The 17,237-nt window shown below is 36.0% G+C and overlaps 1 protein-coding gene across 1 annotated transcript in view; it reads left to right on the forward strand.

Annotated features, from left to right (window-relative positions):
- LOC134672653 (uncharacterized) overlaps positions 1-16,768 on the forward strand; it is a 346,311-nt gene extending 329,543 nt beyond the window's left edge. Inside the window, exon 5 of the mRNA XM_063530611.1 lies at positions 16,707-16,768. The gene's annotated coding sequence lies outside the window, so the exon portion shown is untranslated. The remainder of the gene's footprint in view (positions 1-16,706) is intronic.
- Positions 16,769-17,237: the final 469 nt, after the last annotated feature.

Here is a 17,237-nt window from a genome sequence, read left to right on the forward strand (position 1 = left end):
AGGTCCCTAATTAGTGTCCTGTGTCTAAGCCTAGATAAGTGGCTGCAATTTGTGGCACTTAGCTGACTCAAAGAAGCGCGATGGTCAGCCAACACATTCTTTATATCGAAAATTATCCTTTGTTCTCGAGGAATTTAATTGGTTCTTTGCCATTTTTGTTAATTTTATGCCAACATTTCATTTTTAGCGCGCTGGCGCGGTAAATTAGCACCATAATATGTACTGTAAAATACCATAATAGTAGGGTCAGTAAGGAACACAAATGTATGGAAGTACATGCACTTTAGTCTCAGGCGATGCCGCTTGGCACGATTGTTCCTTAGGTCAAACAAAGTTGATCTGGCCCGGTAGCCAGGAGATCGTACCATGCAGACCCCCCAAAAAGGGAGGGGGGGTGAAAGGGTCGGCTCCCAGGTCCAATCTATGTTATATTCCTTCTTAGTCTTAGCAACTAGGGCAAGTTATATATCATTTTCGTATAAATTAGGGACGAGGAATTCATTTTTGAAATAATTATTATGCCTTTCTATACAAAAAAAATATTTTTTGTACAAAACATGAAAATGTTATGTAATTATTTGTGAGAATTTTGGATCTTACAATCATAGTGTGGCGATTTGCACTAGATAAAAAATTGGACGATGTAGCCTATGTATTCTTTATTTTGGAAAATATCACTTTAAAGTAGGCATTCATACATTTTTATGTAATAAAAAAATAAATTATAGTGCGTGGCGGTAACGATTTCCATACAAATGGAACTATGCCCAAAATCAAAGTTTCAAAATGTTTACTAAAACACTGAATTTGACATTTTAAAAGTTTATATATAATATTTTAATAATTTTTCCATGCGTTTTTGCCCTTTTTGGTACAAATTTGTTGTTTATATTTTTCTTCCATACAAACTTTCTCCCCCCTATTTGCCCCCCTTAAGCGTTGATTTTATACAATTTTATAATATTTTATATTTATGGAAATCGTTACCGCCACGCGCTATAAATTATTTTTTTACTACAAAAAAATGTATCAATGCCTACTTTAACCCTTATCTTGGCATCGTAACACCCGTGATACATGGAACATAAAAAAATCTAGCATGTTCACTTTATTACTTAACAAAATAATTCTGCTATAGATATGTCGATCTACCCTCCTTTATTATAGCAAAAAATAATACATACAAGTGTCATTGTAAATGAATTAATAATTATCAACATGGCGCCACGGAAACAACAGATCTTGTTTCGTGCTGTAAGTTTTGCACTTATTTCTTAGATTAGTATATATTTTTGCATAATCTACATTTAAATACACTTACTATCTGTTAGTGTATTAGGATTAACATAGTGATCCCATTTAAAAACATTTAACACATAAAATATTTACATTAAACTATTACGTATCATATTTGATACATTGCCAAGAACTCATAAAAGTACATGTGTATTATATTTAATATATTGCCAAGTTGTGGTCAAAATAGCTGTAGATGATTTATTTAATTTTTAATTTTTTTTTATTTGTGAGGGGTTGAAATGTATGTTTTCAATACGTCATATTAGTCATCATAGTAATTAGTTAGTGAATTTTGTTTTTTTTTAAAGTAATGGATGTTATTTAACAGTATATTAGGACGTCGTAGCCTTTTTGCTACGCCGTAGCACGTAGCACGGAAAAATATATGAATTGCAAAAAATGGCCCCAAAGTAAAAAAAACGTTTTTTTTTACTTTCACTTTATTTGTTTACTTTTCATATTTTACTCAACTTTTTGCTGACGACTTTTTTGCAACTTTACGGGATCAAATTTTCCGCCCATGTGATCAGGTATTCGTAGATATAATTCATTTTTACAGGTGCAATAGTCATCTGATGCTTTAGATTGCGTTTAATTAGCAATAAATGTTAATTTCTGTAGCATTACATGTTTTATTTTTACTATAATCCACATTTTTCTTTTAAAAAGTAGGTAACTATTTTGTCGAGGGATTGGCATTGTATTAAATATGATACATATGATTTTCCGAAACTGGAAAATACTGGATTTTTTTCCTTATTTTTTAATAGTCTAGTATGCTCAAAAGGTGACGAAAATCTAAAAAAAAATTATATTTAACATATTTTGAGTCTTGCCAAGATAAGGGTTAAAGTGATATTTTCCAGAATAAAGAATACATGGGCTACATCGTCGAATTTTTTATTTAGTGCAAAACGTCACACTGTGATTGTACCATCCAAAATTGTCACAAAAAATTACATAACATTTTCATGTTTTATACGAAAATCATTTTTTTTTGTATGGAAAGGCATAATAATTCTTTCAAAAATGAATTCCTCGTCCCTAATTTATACGAAAATGATATATAACTTGACCTAGTTGCTAAGACTAGGAAGGACTATAGCATAGATTGGACCTGGGGAGCCGACCCTTTCACCCCCCCTTTTTGGGGGGTCTGCATGGTACGATCTCCTGTCTACCGGGCCAGATCAACTTTGTTTGACCTAAGGAACAATCGTGCCAAACGACATCGCCTGAGACTAAAGTGCATGCTAAATGTCCTTACTGACCCTACTAATAATGATATCATGTCTTTGTAATTTCTTCAAAACGTATTAAAAAGTGACCACGCGCGGACCGCCATGAATGATAAAGTTTCCAATGACTTCACAAAAAGATAATTAAAAAATGATTGTAATTAACTTCCTACACCGAAACTCATTAACATTGTCCCCCTCTTTTGTCGTCGTAATTTTGGCGATCGTTAAGGAAGAAATGATTGCGGAATGCATTATGAAGAGGGGCTGAGCGGTCGATGCTCAAAGCTGGAGGGATCGTGGCCTTATTCGCTCAGTATTCTGTCTAAGCCACCAGCTCTGCATATCAGCAAAAAGAAGAATCTTTCATACATTTGAAGAAGAATCTTTCATACCTTGTAAGGCTCACCAACCTATACAACCTACCTATACTGTAAGTTTGTTGAAATTTAAAACTCTTTTACTTGAAATAGGGTTGCATTTGTATTGTTTCGTTAAATTTTTATTCAAAGCAAAATTCTGTATTCAACTAGAAGTAAGTTTAAATTTCAGTGTCACATATATTTTGTTGTATGGCGTAGTCTTTAGTAGATCAAAGTCAGAGCTCAGAGAGTCATGCCTTAACACACAACAATGACAAATTGTGAAGTGATAAACGGCAAATTACTACGAAAATATGACATAATATAATGACAACGTTTGAAATTAATTTCTTGTACATATAAAGTCATTAGTATGTATTTACTTTCACCCACTGGGGTTACTCTTTTTTAACACTGGTTACAAGAGTGTCTAGTGTGCCTCTCTGACACACAAGGTGAAATGCAGTTTATTGTTGTAAGTGTAGCATTGTGCCCCTATTACCTTTGTGTATTGTCATCTCTAGAGCCCTAAGCTGCCGGCACGGCATCGGCGCAGAGGCCAGAATTAACAGAGTATTTTAGCTTTACATTTAGAAACACAATAACTTTTTCAGGAGTTTATTACTTGTTAGTTGCACTCATACTCAACTATTTAATAGTTTAGCGCCCGCCGACTACTTGACTTTTGTGACAGCCTGGCGTTTGTCATTTATAGTCGAGTTCACAAACATTTGAACAAACCAACGTACCAAAAATATATTTACTTACCTAATATAAGAGACTCGTACTTACTGACGATATTTAAGGTCGTGTAATTGTTTTGGAACGTCAGCAATTACTGTCGCCCATGGACATCTGCAACAGAGGAGAGGAGAGGGGTTGCAAAAACGTTGCCATCATTTAAGATGGGAGTACGTTCTTTTCTTGAAGGAAGGTCGTATGGGTTCGGAAATACCGCGCGTTTATTCCACAGTTTCTCTGTCTGAGGCAGAGAAACTGCAATATTTTACTCTGTTTAGTTTTATATTCCGCGCCTCTCCCGTATGCTTGGAGGCCCTCGCTGCAAATTGCCCTCTAGCCGTAAGCCCGCCGCGGATGGGCGGGGACAGGCGGCGTTCATATTTAGTTTTAAAGTTTCTCCGGCGAAGGCTTTGTATTATTTGTCTGTCAGAGATAAGAGGGCCTAGGCTAGTGACAATCATCTATACATTTATTATTGATGATAATTTTAAAAAACACTGATTTAAACTTTCACGATTATTTAATACGCGATTAAGTCCCGTTGTGCAATTTAATAATTTTAACAAACGTTTGCGTTTCTGTATCAAAAATATTCTGAAGATAATGCGTTTTGTTTTAGGTTAATGATTGAAGCGTCAGTACTACCTAATCGATTTTATTGAATAAACTATCAATACCTACATATATTTTTTCTATGACATGGGGTGAAATAGGCTACATTTCCAACCGACTTTTCAATACTTTTTAAACTCTAACTAAAACTCTTTTTTACTCAACGGTTGAATTTACCTATTTAAACGTTCTGCTTATTAAATCTTAATTATTAATGTACAGCTAATTATAAGTGGAGAAGGCGAGTACGTCTCGCCACATGGGCGACTTCCAACAAGTTGTTTAAGTTAGTAACCCAGGGCAATGCTCAGAGCAAACTTAATAAAATAGTAACAGTTGGCGTAGTTGCCACCGAGCCGCGGGCGATGCCGCGTGACGTCACGCTGGGAAATATACTATTCTCGTATCTAGAATTAGAATTTAAAATGTATTTTTCACCACACTAGCTCGGAAAGGCTTACTTTGCACTTCAAAAACTGATAGCATAGTTGCATTTTATTCACATGTGAGGCAAAGGTAATCAAATGCAAATTTTGAGTTGTTTTCTTACGTTTGCTAGTAGAATTGATTTTTAACCCTTAAAGCGTTTGTGTCACTTTTTTAGTACAGGTACTAAATGTGACGCCAAGTTTAAACACTAAATGCAGGCTAGAAAAGGAATTACGTTAAAGAAAGTGCAAGAATTATACTTTTTTTCCTAGTTTAAGACAATATCAGACAAAATTCGGTGTATGCGCAGGCGGCAGTTGAAATTTGAAATTCGCTGAATTTGCGACGGAGTGTGTTCTTGGCACCATAGAATATAAAGTAAACAGCCAAAGTGTTTTCTTTGCATTGATATTATTACTAGATGAGTTAGACATTGTTATTTAATATAAAGCTCATTAAATCATAGATTAATTCTAAGTCAAAAATTGCGAAATAAATCATGTCCCATTTTTATGACATTGTCGATAGTACTGGTAACAAAGTACCATTTAGCACGTCCTAAAAAACGGACAGTGCCGACTTGTGCGGAGACAAGATCGTGACAGAAAACGGACATTGCCATACTTAGGGTATATATATATTTTTAATTTATCGTCGTTTTATAGGCTATTGTTGCGTTGGGGTTATGCTATACATAAGTATATGTATACATTTTTTTATATTTTAGTCTCAGGTGGTTCCACAATCTGACTCAGAAGAGTGAGATAACAAAAAAGACGACGATCACGAAATTTTACTACAGGCAGATTGTACATCTGCCTTGCCCCAATCTGACTCTTTTTCAGCCAGGTGACTTTCTTAGAGTATGTCAAATATGATGGACAAATATTATGTTTATTTACGAACACGCGTGCTTTTATTTTTATTGTCGTGCTATTAAAGTTTAGTGCGCCTCATTGTGAATGGCACTATCTGTATTTAAATATAATTTCGAACTAAATAGTCCTTGTGGGAAAAAACCTGATGACCTAAACACGACCTGTCCGCTAGTACTCCATCTACAAAACTTAATTCCTCGCCATTAAATGCATAACTCGCTTCAGTATTCAAATTATTGGCACGTCTTGAGATGTCCTACGGTTAAAACCTATTTCAAGTCGATGATGAAGATGCTACTGTTCCTGAGGCCTGTAAAATGTAATCTTTACAAAATTCAGGAGAGTAAATAGCTAATTTCGAATCTAGTCTTTCATATATATGTCGGGCAGACGAAGCAAAGCATTTCTACTAGGGTACAAGAACATATTATTATAGCTAAGTATGTCAAGCATCGCCAACTAAAGCTTGCGGTCTGGGAGCATGACATGGATAAGACTCTGGTTCTCGCCAAGGAGGAGCCATATATTCCCAGAATGTTGCCAGAGGCCATTGAGACTGAAAAATATCTTAACTTTTACAGAAACTACAGCTATTATCTACCACCAGCTTACGTTTCAGATAGTCCGGGTAATAAGAAAACAAGCAAGACATAGAACAGTGAGACCATAGTGATAAATGGTGTGGTCATTTAAGTAAAGTAATATTTCTTACAATAATTGTAACGTGTAACTAGCTTTATGAGACTATTTTGCATGTATACGTAGCTTTAAAATGTATATTTTTGTTTAATATATCTGTACGTGGGTCGTTTTACACATCAACACTAGAAGAAAATATAGAATTATTATGTGTCCCATAAGATTTTTCTTCTTATTAATATAAATAAACATTTTTTCCAAACATTCATTAGTGTTGTATTGAAATAATTTTAAATTTTCTTGCCCTGTTATTCTTTAATAATTTTTATTTTCTTAAACTGTATAACGGCATTGTCCGTTTTTTAGGACAACCTTGGGAGCAATCAATATACAAGGTTCGTGGCAATGTCCGTTTTAACGGACGTCCTGAAAACCCTACTTTCAGCATGGTTTTAATTATTTTTTCTTGAATATAGTACTTTTTTACTCATTACTATCCCCAAAAACATTCCACGTGATAGGTGGCTACATTATTTCATGTCTTGCCATGTTAAGGGTTAAATGATGATTTTGGATGATAAATATTTAACAACATTCATTTGGATTTGGTTTGGTTTAATTTTGTTTGATATTTTACATTTAATATTTAATTTTGCTTTGGGTTGGTGTAGTGAAAAATATTGTGTTTCACTCGGGGGCAAATTTTGTTAAACCCTCATGCTTTGATACCCTCGCAACGCTCAAAATTCAATTTTTCGAACCACTCGCTACGCTCGTGGTTCAATTTTGGAATCTTAGTCGCAGCTTTCACTACTCTCTCTCTCTCTCTCTCTCTCTCGACGTCAGATCTATGCACAATATTTTCGTATTGGCATTATTTGAAGTGCGTGTCCTCTATACAGTCCTATTTGTTTAAATGTTTCGACAAACGTTTTTGGAGTATCCTCGAAATCAATCTGTTTTTTCTCCGATCCTTGACAAGCAAAGGGGTCTTTTCGGATCGCTTGCTCGAGAGCCTCTCGTCCGTCTGTCCTTTTTGAAGCCACATAAAGATCGAGTTAAGCTATTTGCAAAGCTTACCATCGAACCAGTGATTTTGACCTCCCAAGTTGATACGAGTTTAAGGGTACAGACAGGCTACTCTCTCGACTCTCGGAACGCATCACTAAATAGGACATAAATAGACACGTAGCAGCCATCCTGATGTAAAGAACAAGAAAATCTTAATTTGCCTTTGAAAATTCTTAATTTGGTTTAATCTTTTATTTAGGAACAAACGAAAAGCTAAAAGTCTTATATTGTTATATTATAATGAGAATTTTATAACAGATTGTTAACTTTCCATCCATTTATTTAGATTATGTCTTAAATACAAAATGTGTCAGCTTACTGGCCTACTAGAAACCAGATTATTATCGAATACAAAGTGTTTTGTAAATACACATTTGCAAATATCCCCGCTAATCAAACGTGCTGATCTCCCGATGTTTAGGTACTTCGAGTATTTACATTTACGCGTATTAACCCGTATTGACGAGTATTTACGCATATTCACGAGTATTTAGCGGTGCGCTGAGGCGCGCTACGATTTGTCACAAAGACTGAAGTAACTTCACCAATTTGTGGGCTTATTGCGATCTAAATAGCTGGTTTGTGCCGTTAGAATGTTTTATGCGGCGTAATTTTAGGTGTTCGACCTTACTGTCGGACGTAAATTTAACCGTAAGACAGTTTGATCTTGTACTAAAGTTAGAGTGTTCGAGTCTGCAAACTCTATAAATACAACCTTACTGTTAGGTAGACGAGAATTTCGATCATTAAAGCGGTACCTATTCCGATTGGACAAGTGAGGGAAGTTATTATTATGAATATGAATATTTTGTGACCCGTAAAATTTACCAAAATATTTTCACCTCAGGCCGCGTGGTCTGACAATCTTGTCCGTCATGTCGACAAGGAATTTTAATTCCGTCGCTGTCCAACCACTCGGACTGTATTAGGAATTTTATATTCCACTTAGTTCGATCATCATCATCGAACTACGAGCACGAGCAATGCCTGACATGTCGGTCAAAACTGTCGGACCACCGGCGGGAGAGGTATTTCACACGTTACGTAAAAATATTTCCACATCACGTCGCTTACTACTTAATTTGTCTTTATGTATGTTCCTAAGTGGTAACTGACTATAATTTTAAATAAATCAAATCAAACTATTGAAGAAGTTTTGTCTTGATACATATTAATGATAACAATAATACCTTACAATTAATTTCTGTTAATTTTATAATTTAAATTTTCTTCCAATTGAATTTATTAGCCCTGAATAGGTATGCCATCCACTGCCTGCTGATTTGATTTCTTGAAACATCACGCAAATGTGAACACTGTAGTATATATTATGAGAACGAGGTATCTTAGAACGCAAACAGCACAATAGAAATAGCCTCTAGAATGCGAATGTTGGTTGAGACGAGAGTAGTGATGTGCACATTATATCATTCCCGGACATTGTGGGGTGTATTCTCAAGAATTTCTCATTTTTACATTTTGTAGGTACATTCAATGCGACCTCAAAATACCATTAATTTTTAATAGGCATTATATTATTATATACAAATAAATAAATGGGTCCCATATGGGTCCAAAATATTTGGGAATGTCAAAAAAATGTGTTTATCACATGTGTACATTATAGCGTAGTTTCTCAAGACCCATAATACAGTGACAGCTGCAATTTCTTCATATTTAGCAAACTTCAACATTTAATTGAGCAAATATGTCGCAAGAGCACTTTTAAACGTCAACATTGAATTTACATACAAGCAAAAATAATAATAATACATCAACAATTCTAAAATACAACTAACTGCAAATACCAATTCAAACTAACGAATTACAATTACTAAGAGGTGTGTAAACTTTGCCTACAGGATCCCGCGGGCGCGAATGCGACTCTCGCACTTGACCGGTTTTTTAAGTTAAAAATAATATTTCCAATAAATGAAATAGTAGGTAGGTATTCCAAAACACCCAATTCCCATCACTAAAAGGAGGTTGTGGCCGCGCCACCGCCGCCGCCGAGTGGACCGAAGCCATCGTGCGGCTAATCTATTCATGGCTCGGACACGCGGCTTTTCGAGGGCTTTTCTGTCATGACAACTAATAGCAAGAGTGGTCTTGATGTACCTACAAACACACATGTACATAAAATACCTGCATATATAGTTCGTTTTTTTTAGCATTAGAAAGAACTTGCAAGAAGGTAAGCGATCTTTACATGTCTTTTAATTGAAAAACGCTTTTTAAAAATCAGTAACTATTACTTATGAAAGCAGAAGAATGTAAATGATCGTATTAGATTCATAATTGTTACATATTTGCCTTAACTTATTTTTAAAATGTGTTTTTCAATTAAAAGACACATCAAGATTGTTTACCTTATTTCTAATGCTAAATAAAACGAACTATAGGTATATAAATTTAATTTATGCTAAGTTTTACTCAACTTGCCATTTTAGCAGTCACTAACTGGTAGCAGCTATGTATACCGTTTCAATAAAGTTTAAGCGTAATTAAAAAAAAAACAGGAGCCACGCGGAATACCTCAAAACGTACTTCCCTCATTTTGTACATGCGCGATCTTAAGAAATTTATATGAATTAACAATTACAAATGACTTATTGTAATTTTGGAACTGGCACACGTCTTCCAAGTTTTCCTTGAGCCTCCAAACAATATATAATTTTACAATACCAAATGAAGAGTGACAGTTTGCCGGATCGTTTTCTTTCCGTATATAATGCAAATTGAGTTAGGGAGCCAAGTAACGAATTTAATCATCCTAATTACGGTCTAGCGGCAAAGTTGGGCGTGTGAAGGGTTGCCTTGTAAAGACACATTTGCTAATTGCATAAATACGTCAATTTTATACATGTGTACAGTCAGCAGCAGAAGTTGCTACGCGGGCCTGGTGTACAAAATGATCTTGACACGACTTTATTGTTTAGAGAATAAGAGCGTGCCAATAAGCTGATTTTGAACACCTCACCCGCTTAGCAACTTCTGCTGCTGACTGTACACGATTACAGATAATATTTTGTTTCCTCTATACTCTTGATTAGTTTAAACATAACTTAATATTATGCTTTTAAAAAATCGATTAATTAATCAATGCGGAGAAGACCGGCTTTATATTTTTTTATTGGGAAGATTTTCCATCGTCTAAATGAGCCTTTACTGATGCATTGTTCCTAGCGAAATGGCGTCCTCGGCACTGAGTGGGTTAACAGTACCTAGTTCGGGGCCGCATTAATGCAGATGAGCCGCCATCTCTATGGAAATCACTCAGCGGATGCGACCAGAGCCACCAGATATCAACAGGGCCGGGCGACTTCCAAAATGAGGAAGTTCCAATCATTTTATTTATTATTTGCTGTTTTTACATTGTTGCGTTACGGATATCCTGGTAATTTTACCTGATTGGCTATTAATTTTGCAGTGTATTTGTAACTTAACTATCTTTGAAAGAGGAAATGTAGTTGTAAATAACATTTTCCAACAGTTTTGTTTCTTATATTTAAACTTATAAAGTGTGAGTGCACCTTTACTCAGCTAAACTGTAGAATGAACTACTGTCGCTTGCTTTGATTCCGGACCGATACGTTCATACTCCCATCTTATGCCGGCAACGCACTTACAATAACACTTCTGGTGATGCAGGAGTGATGCGACAGTAATTGCTTACAATTAGGTGATTCGTCTGCTCGTTTGCCTATTACTTATATCAATTATTTTTATGATAAAAACATGATGGGATATGTAAACTTGATGGCAAATTTTTTTGAATAGGTACCTACTTATAAATGTAATTAGCCATTTCTGTTAATCCTGTGAGTGACGTGTGTAATTATTAACTTTGAGTTAATTCAGCTTCCATTTATGATAAGTTCATGAATAAAAGCAGGCACATGAGAAGAGTGTGATTAAATCTAATGAATATTTAAAGCATACGAGTACTTATCTACATTACCAAATTAAGTCAGCTTTACTTTGATGTGTCATCTTAAGTGGGTCAAAAACAGATATTAAGTTAACATGGTGCGTAATATATTTTGCCTGTAAATATAAATTTTACAGATTACATTATTATTTTCAATTATTAACGTTATCTCCATTAATTCTTTAAAAAAAGCTATTATATTTAAAATAAGTTCAACCACAAGCCGTTTAATAACGGGGGCCCTACTGCGAAAACTGAAATTCGCAAATTGCGAGGAACTCTCTTCTCTCTTTTACTACAACTAAGCCGTAATTAGAGTTACAGAGAAAGTTGCCCCCAATTTGCGAAGTTCGATTTTCGCGGTTATAGCCCTGAGGATGATTACCTATTATGTAATTAATTCGGTCTTTACACATACGATTAATTTCAATTTAACTAATGCAAAATCTAGGTACTATAAGTATAATTTCCTATTTAGACTTCGGAAATTTCAAGATTTGACCCATAATAAAAGATCGACGAGGTAAAAACTTCAAGTACCAATGAATCTCATCAGGGTCACGGACTTCTTCTAAAAGTAGGTAAATAAACATCAAGACTGTGTCTAGTACCTATTTAACCAGGATAATAACTATCTGTAACTCTCTCCTGTTGAAAACAACTTAGTTAATAATTACTCGCGATTACGTGGAGGCCGTTTGAATTGCGACATTACAAGTTCCACTTCTAGATAAATAAAAGATAAAATAATAATGTGCGTCGGAGGCTCATTCAGATTCCTAAAATGTCGTAGGTACTATACCTATTTTATTTTACTATTAGTATGTACTTAAAAGAATTCGAGATCAAACAGAGTTGCCTATATATCTATATTATGATTGATCGTGGCGTATTACTTTGTACTGACTAGTTTTTCCAAGTGACCCCTTCTAACCGATACCTAGTAAAGATACTGCCAAAAGAAACATAGTCGTACCTTACGAGTGAACCTTCGTAGCCGCCTGAGAGTAGTTCAGGGACTTGTTTCTACTCGTATTTTTGAGCCACCCCTTACACAGCCAATCAAACGCATTCCAATCTCAAAACAATTTCTAGTTCCCAACTTGTCTCCCTCGTGCGTTATTTATTATTTACCAGCCGCTGCAGCGGGAGTCACTCGAGAAGCCAATTTACATAAAATCCAAGGGCGAGGGTTCTTAATGAAATCAGATGCATTCCCTATGTGATGTCTCCGAATTGAGATAATCCTATACGGAGTGACGTGAGCCTTGGGGCTTTAAATATACTCTTCAAACTGGAAGACTATATTAGGTGTGCAACTTTAAAAATGAACACTTTCCAACTTTTGAGGAACCCGGGTAAAAGCATTATTTTACAGCGTTCTTGCTCACAATTTCATCGTTTTACATAATAGATACTTGAAGAGTTGTTTGTAACCCTACGATTACTCTCTTCGGTATTTTTTTTAATCAAATAATTGCTTGTCAAGCAATGTGGACACTGAAGTCTACATCAACAAAAAATAACCGGAAATGTTTAATTAATAACTATACATAACATAACATACGTACTGTTCGATTGAGGCATTGGCATTACTAATTCAATATTATACTTATACTTTTTGGCTTGTCGAATAGACCTACTTTCTCAAGGGAACGATTCAGTATGCAGGTATTGTTGGTATCGGGGTTTGTATCCAATTTTGCTAAAGTAACATTTTGAAGTTGGTTACCATATTTCTTGCCTGAGCTCTTGACAGTAAAATCATCTCGTTTCTCTGCTTATTGTTTTGAGTTCTTGAGAAACACATTGACACATTGACGTTCAAAATAATCTAAGTTTTCCCCTTATTCAAAAACTTAGTAAACCTCACTTAAGTTTTCCTTTCTAATAAACACAAAATATGTCACAATGACTGATAAGGACAAACGATTATCAAGGGTTTGCTAAAGTAGACTTGACAGGCGTTTATGAATAACTTCAGAACTGTCATATAAGTTGTATTCAAGTCATTTTGAAAACCTGTCAGCTTTATTGCTGATTGTACGTCCTCGGGTCACCCGAGGGAACGATTCAGTATGCAGGTACATGTGGTCGGTTGCGGGTTGCGTCCAATTTTGTCAAAGTGTTTCGATTCGGGCACGTTTTGCGGAGGTTTATGGCCATGAGTTATGCGGGTTGAGGTTTGTTTAATGTTAATTTGTAAAGTTTCAAGTATCACATACCATTTACTGTCAACCTATACCTTACTGCGCCAACAGAAGGTCTACGATTGGTACCTAAATTAAGAAGTGTTGCTGTGGTGCATGATTGTGGATGTAATGTGAGGATAAGTTTAACTAGCCTTGTTAAGTGGTCCCTTGGAACTATTTGTGGATGTTTCACATACAGCTGGTCACAAAACATTGTGTATTTTGCCAGCATTTGCTTGAGAAAGGAAGCCCGATTCAAATTTAACGACTTGTTATGGTTTTGAAATGATTTTGATAAGACCTAGACGATCATTTTGATGACTGGTGCGTATCTTACGCAGTATGCCCAAGTCGTTAACTTTCATAATTTAGGAGGCCTAGGAACGTGTGCTTAACTGATTACAAATGTGCGTGTCTAGTAAATATGCCCTTTAGTATCATACAACATCAAAAGTATCCTGTAAATCGCAACATAACATTACGATCGTTAAGATGCCGGAAATGACCCTAAAGCAAATATTGAAAGAGGCAAGGCAAATACAATTACTTAAAACGATCAAGTTGAAAACGGAAAAAGGATTCAAAGGAGTCAAGATTATTAAATAAATCTTAGCTCCCAATTGTTTGGCTCGTAAATATTGAGCAATAAGGCTCGGCCGGCCCTTATCCCTTATATCGTAGTACAAAGCTTTCGGTAGCCTTTTGCCTTTGTGATGAGGAGGGGAGACAGGTGTGATTAGAGCAGATTATATCGATAGACGGACACGATTACTGTAGCCTGATTCAGATTTAACGATTAGTTACGGTTTTGATCATATTTTGATACAGTCTTGATGATCGCTTACGCTAATAATGCTAAATGAACTATGAGACGCAAGGCAACTACCTAGAAGTTCATAAACGCCCTATCAAAACCACAACAAATTGTTAAAATAAAATGACGAGGTTGTTTAAGTAATTTGTGATTAACTAGTTTACTGAAGATAATGTGTAGTTTTTGCTAAGAATTATTGAGATATTGGAGTTGCGAGTATCAGTTTTAACTTATATCACAGTTAGCGATCGAGCGAAGTGATGTCTTAGGTTTAACTAGGGGCGCGCTTTCATGTTTGTAAGTTCCATGTTGTTGGACGATATCTTGCTTATTTAGTTTTTCTATAAGGTTCGAATGTTGGAAGGTTCAATCTGGAGATTATGAATTTAGACGAAAACTATTCGTATGTAGTATTTACTAGTTAGGTGAACTAGCTTGCGGTCAGTTTCAGGTATCGGCTGACCCCACTATTCTGACCCTACCCCTACAATCCGCGCTCGACAAATGGATAGCGCTGCACTCAACGCACCCATTGTGGAGCGCCTGCAATATTTCACTGGACAATGGCATAATGTACTCGTACATATGTATGTAATATGAACCAGAACACGACATGATGAAAAAATTTATGGTGAAAAATGAACAACTAAACATAAGCAACCATTAATGCATACAAACAATAATAATAGATTTCCTTGGGATGAGAAAAGAGTCACCACTACCGTACGAGTGCATATTGTTATGTGCCTTACTAAAATAGCCTCACCGAATATTTCGATTGAAATAATTTCAACAGAAACGTCACAATAAACCTCCCCGCCGCGAATACAAATGGAAAGCCCGCACAGACAGACGGATGGCTCTCGAACACTCATAAAAATGACTTTTCGCCGAAAAACATTGACAGTCGTAAATCTGTCGGAAAATAAATGCATAGAGCGAGGCGCAGCCGGAAGCGGAAGTCGTTAGCCGCCGCGTGCGCAGCCTCCGAGTCCAGAGATCACTCGGGTGACTAATCTGCCATGTGACAGGCCGAAACGAATTCTATCACCAATAATATTGTTTTTTATAATTGATCCAATAATTCAAAGAGAGTTGGTTCTTAATGAATCACCAAGTTTTATGTTATGTAATATATAACATATTATGAAAGAGATGAACAATAATTGTTTTGAGATGAGTAAAATTAAATAGTATAAAACTCCTATACTATAAAGGTAAATAGTCATATTTCCTTGTAATTACCAAAAAGCAACTGGTAGGTACATATAATGCACATATTCTTCAAGGTCGTATCAAAATAAGATCAAAACCGTAACCAACTGTTAAATCTGATTTCGATTCCAAAAGTAAAGTACATTCCATGCCTTGACATGAGTTAAAGCTAGTTTATAAATGAGGATCCCAAATCGGCGGCAACGTAAACCAACCAACTAGCACCAAATGCGAAATGTTATCGCGGACAGTATTAGGGTCTGCACCGTCAATGACCAGGAAGCGGAGTACCTAGCTAGCGGACGCACCCCGGCCGGCCCCCATCTGCCATCCTACGCTAAAAGGCCGTATCTCAAAACCAAATGAACTTGTAAATGGGACCTTCACGCTAAAATTTTAAGGTACGTGTTTGCATTTTCAGTTGAGATCCCGCTTTTAAACGTAGCAGGGTAGCCATTAGGCACGGCACGGACAGGTTTTGACAAATTTATCAAGTGCCGATGGAAGGGCACCGACAATGTGAAGGGCGTCCTTCATTTCGCGTGGAAGTATTTTTGTCAAAGGTGTATTTTGTTTCGTCGAATCACCTTCACATGTATGTGTCAATATTTCCGTTGCGTTTATGGTATGTTTTTATGACATTAATTAATGTTAGTAACTGGATGAAAAATATTGTGGAAAAATCTTGATCTTGTGGATCCTGTTATGGCTCCTCTACACGATGGGCCAACGCCGGCCACTCCAAGGGACGCATTTATGCGTTAGAGGGAGCAAGCGATATTGCTATCTCATTCTACCGCATGACTGCGTCCCTTGGAGTGGCCGGCGTAGGCCCATCGTGTAGAGGAGCCGTTACATTTATTATTTTTGGTAAGGAATAGAAATTATTGACCTTTGGCGAATTCTCGTGTGTTCAAAATAGGGAATGCAAATCGGTTATTTTTTGTATGGAAATAACCGCGGTTTCGGTTGATAACCGATTATTTCCATACAAAAAATAACCGAAAATAACCGATTTGCATTCCCTAGTTCAAAACGCGTAGGTTTTATATTGTTAGCCTTACAATATTGATTGATAGTAAGTAGGAGTTTGCAGAATTGAATTCATCTATCTATAGTATAAATGTATGTATAGTTTTATAAATGGCATAATCACAAAATAATTTTACAGTACATATGGTCCTATTTTTCCGCACTAGTGCGTAAAATAGCACTTTTCGTGCGATGTCAAAAGTTTAAAGGGCCATATGTACTGTAAAACGTTGTACGATACACGTGCGAATAGGTAATTCGCAACTCGTGTCGATTTAAAACACTCCCTTCGGTCGTGTTTTAATTTATCGCCACTCGTTTCCAATTTCCACTTTTTCGCACTTGTATCGTAAATAACTATTGTAAACTGGCATCCTATCTAAAACCGTTGCATTGTGCTCCTGCGATGAAAACAGAAACAGAGATTTTAAACTTACTGAATTCTAATTAGTTCTTTTTATAAAATATTCCTAATACCCTTATTGACTTTGCAAATATTGATGATATGACTGCTCTATTATAGACTCCCTAACCCAAAGTAATACTCACAGACGATTTGTATCTCATTGTATATTTATCTTTCAAACTCTATTAATATCGCAAACATCGAAGTAGAAACCCTACATCCAGACAAATATCTTAGTGTTCGCATAATTGCTGCGGTGGCATAATTAAAATCTGCGGAGATGTGTCTAGACGCGAGCCGTGTGATCCGCGGGCAAACAGACTTCGGCAATTAAGGAGATCTGGGTTTACATTCTACGACTAATCTTTAACTCATATT

This window comes from Cydia fagiglandana, chromosome 17, assembly GCF_963556715.1.
Source record: "Cydia fagiglandana chromosome 17, ilCydFagi1.1, whole genome shotgun sequence".
NCBI lineage: Eukaryota > Metazoa > Arthropoda > Insecta > Lepidoptera > Tortricidae > Cydia > Cydia fagiglandana.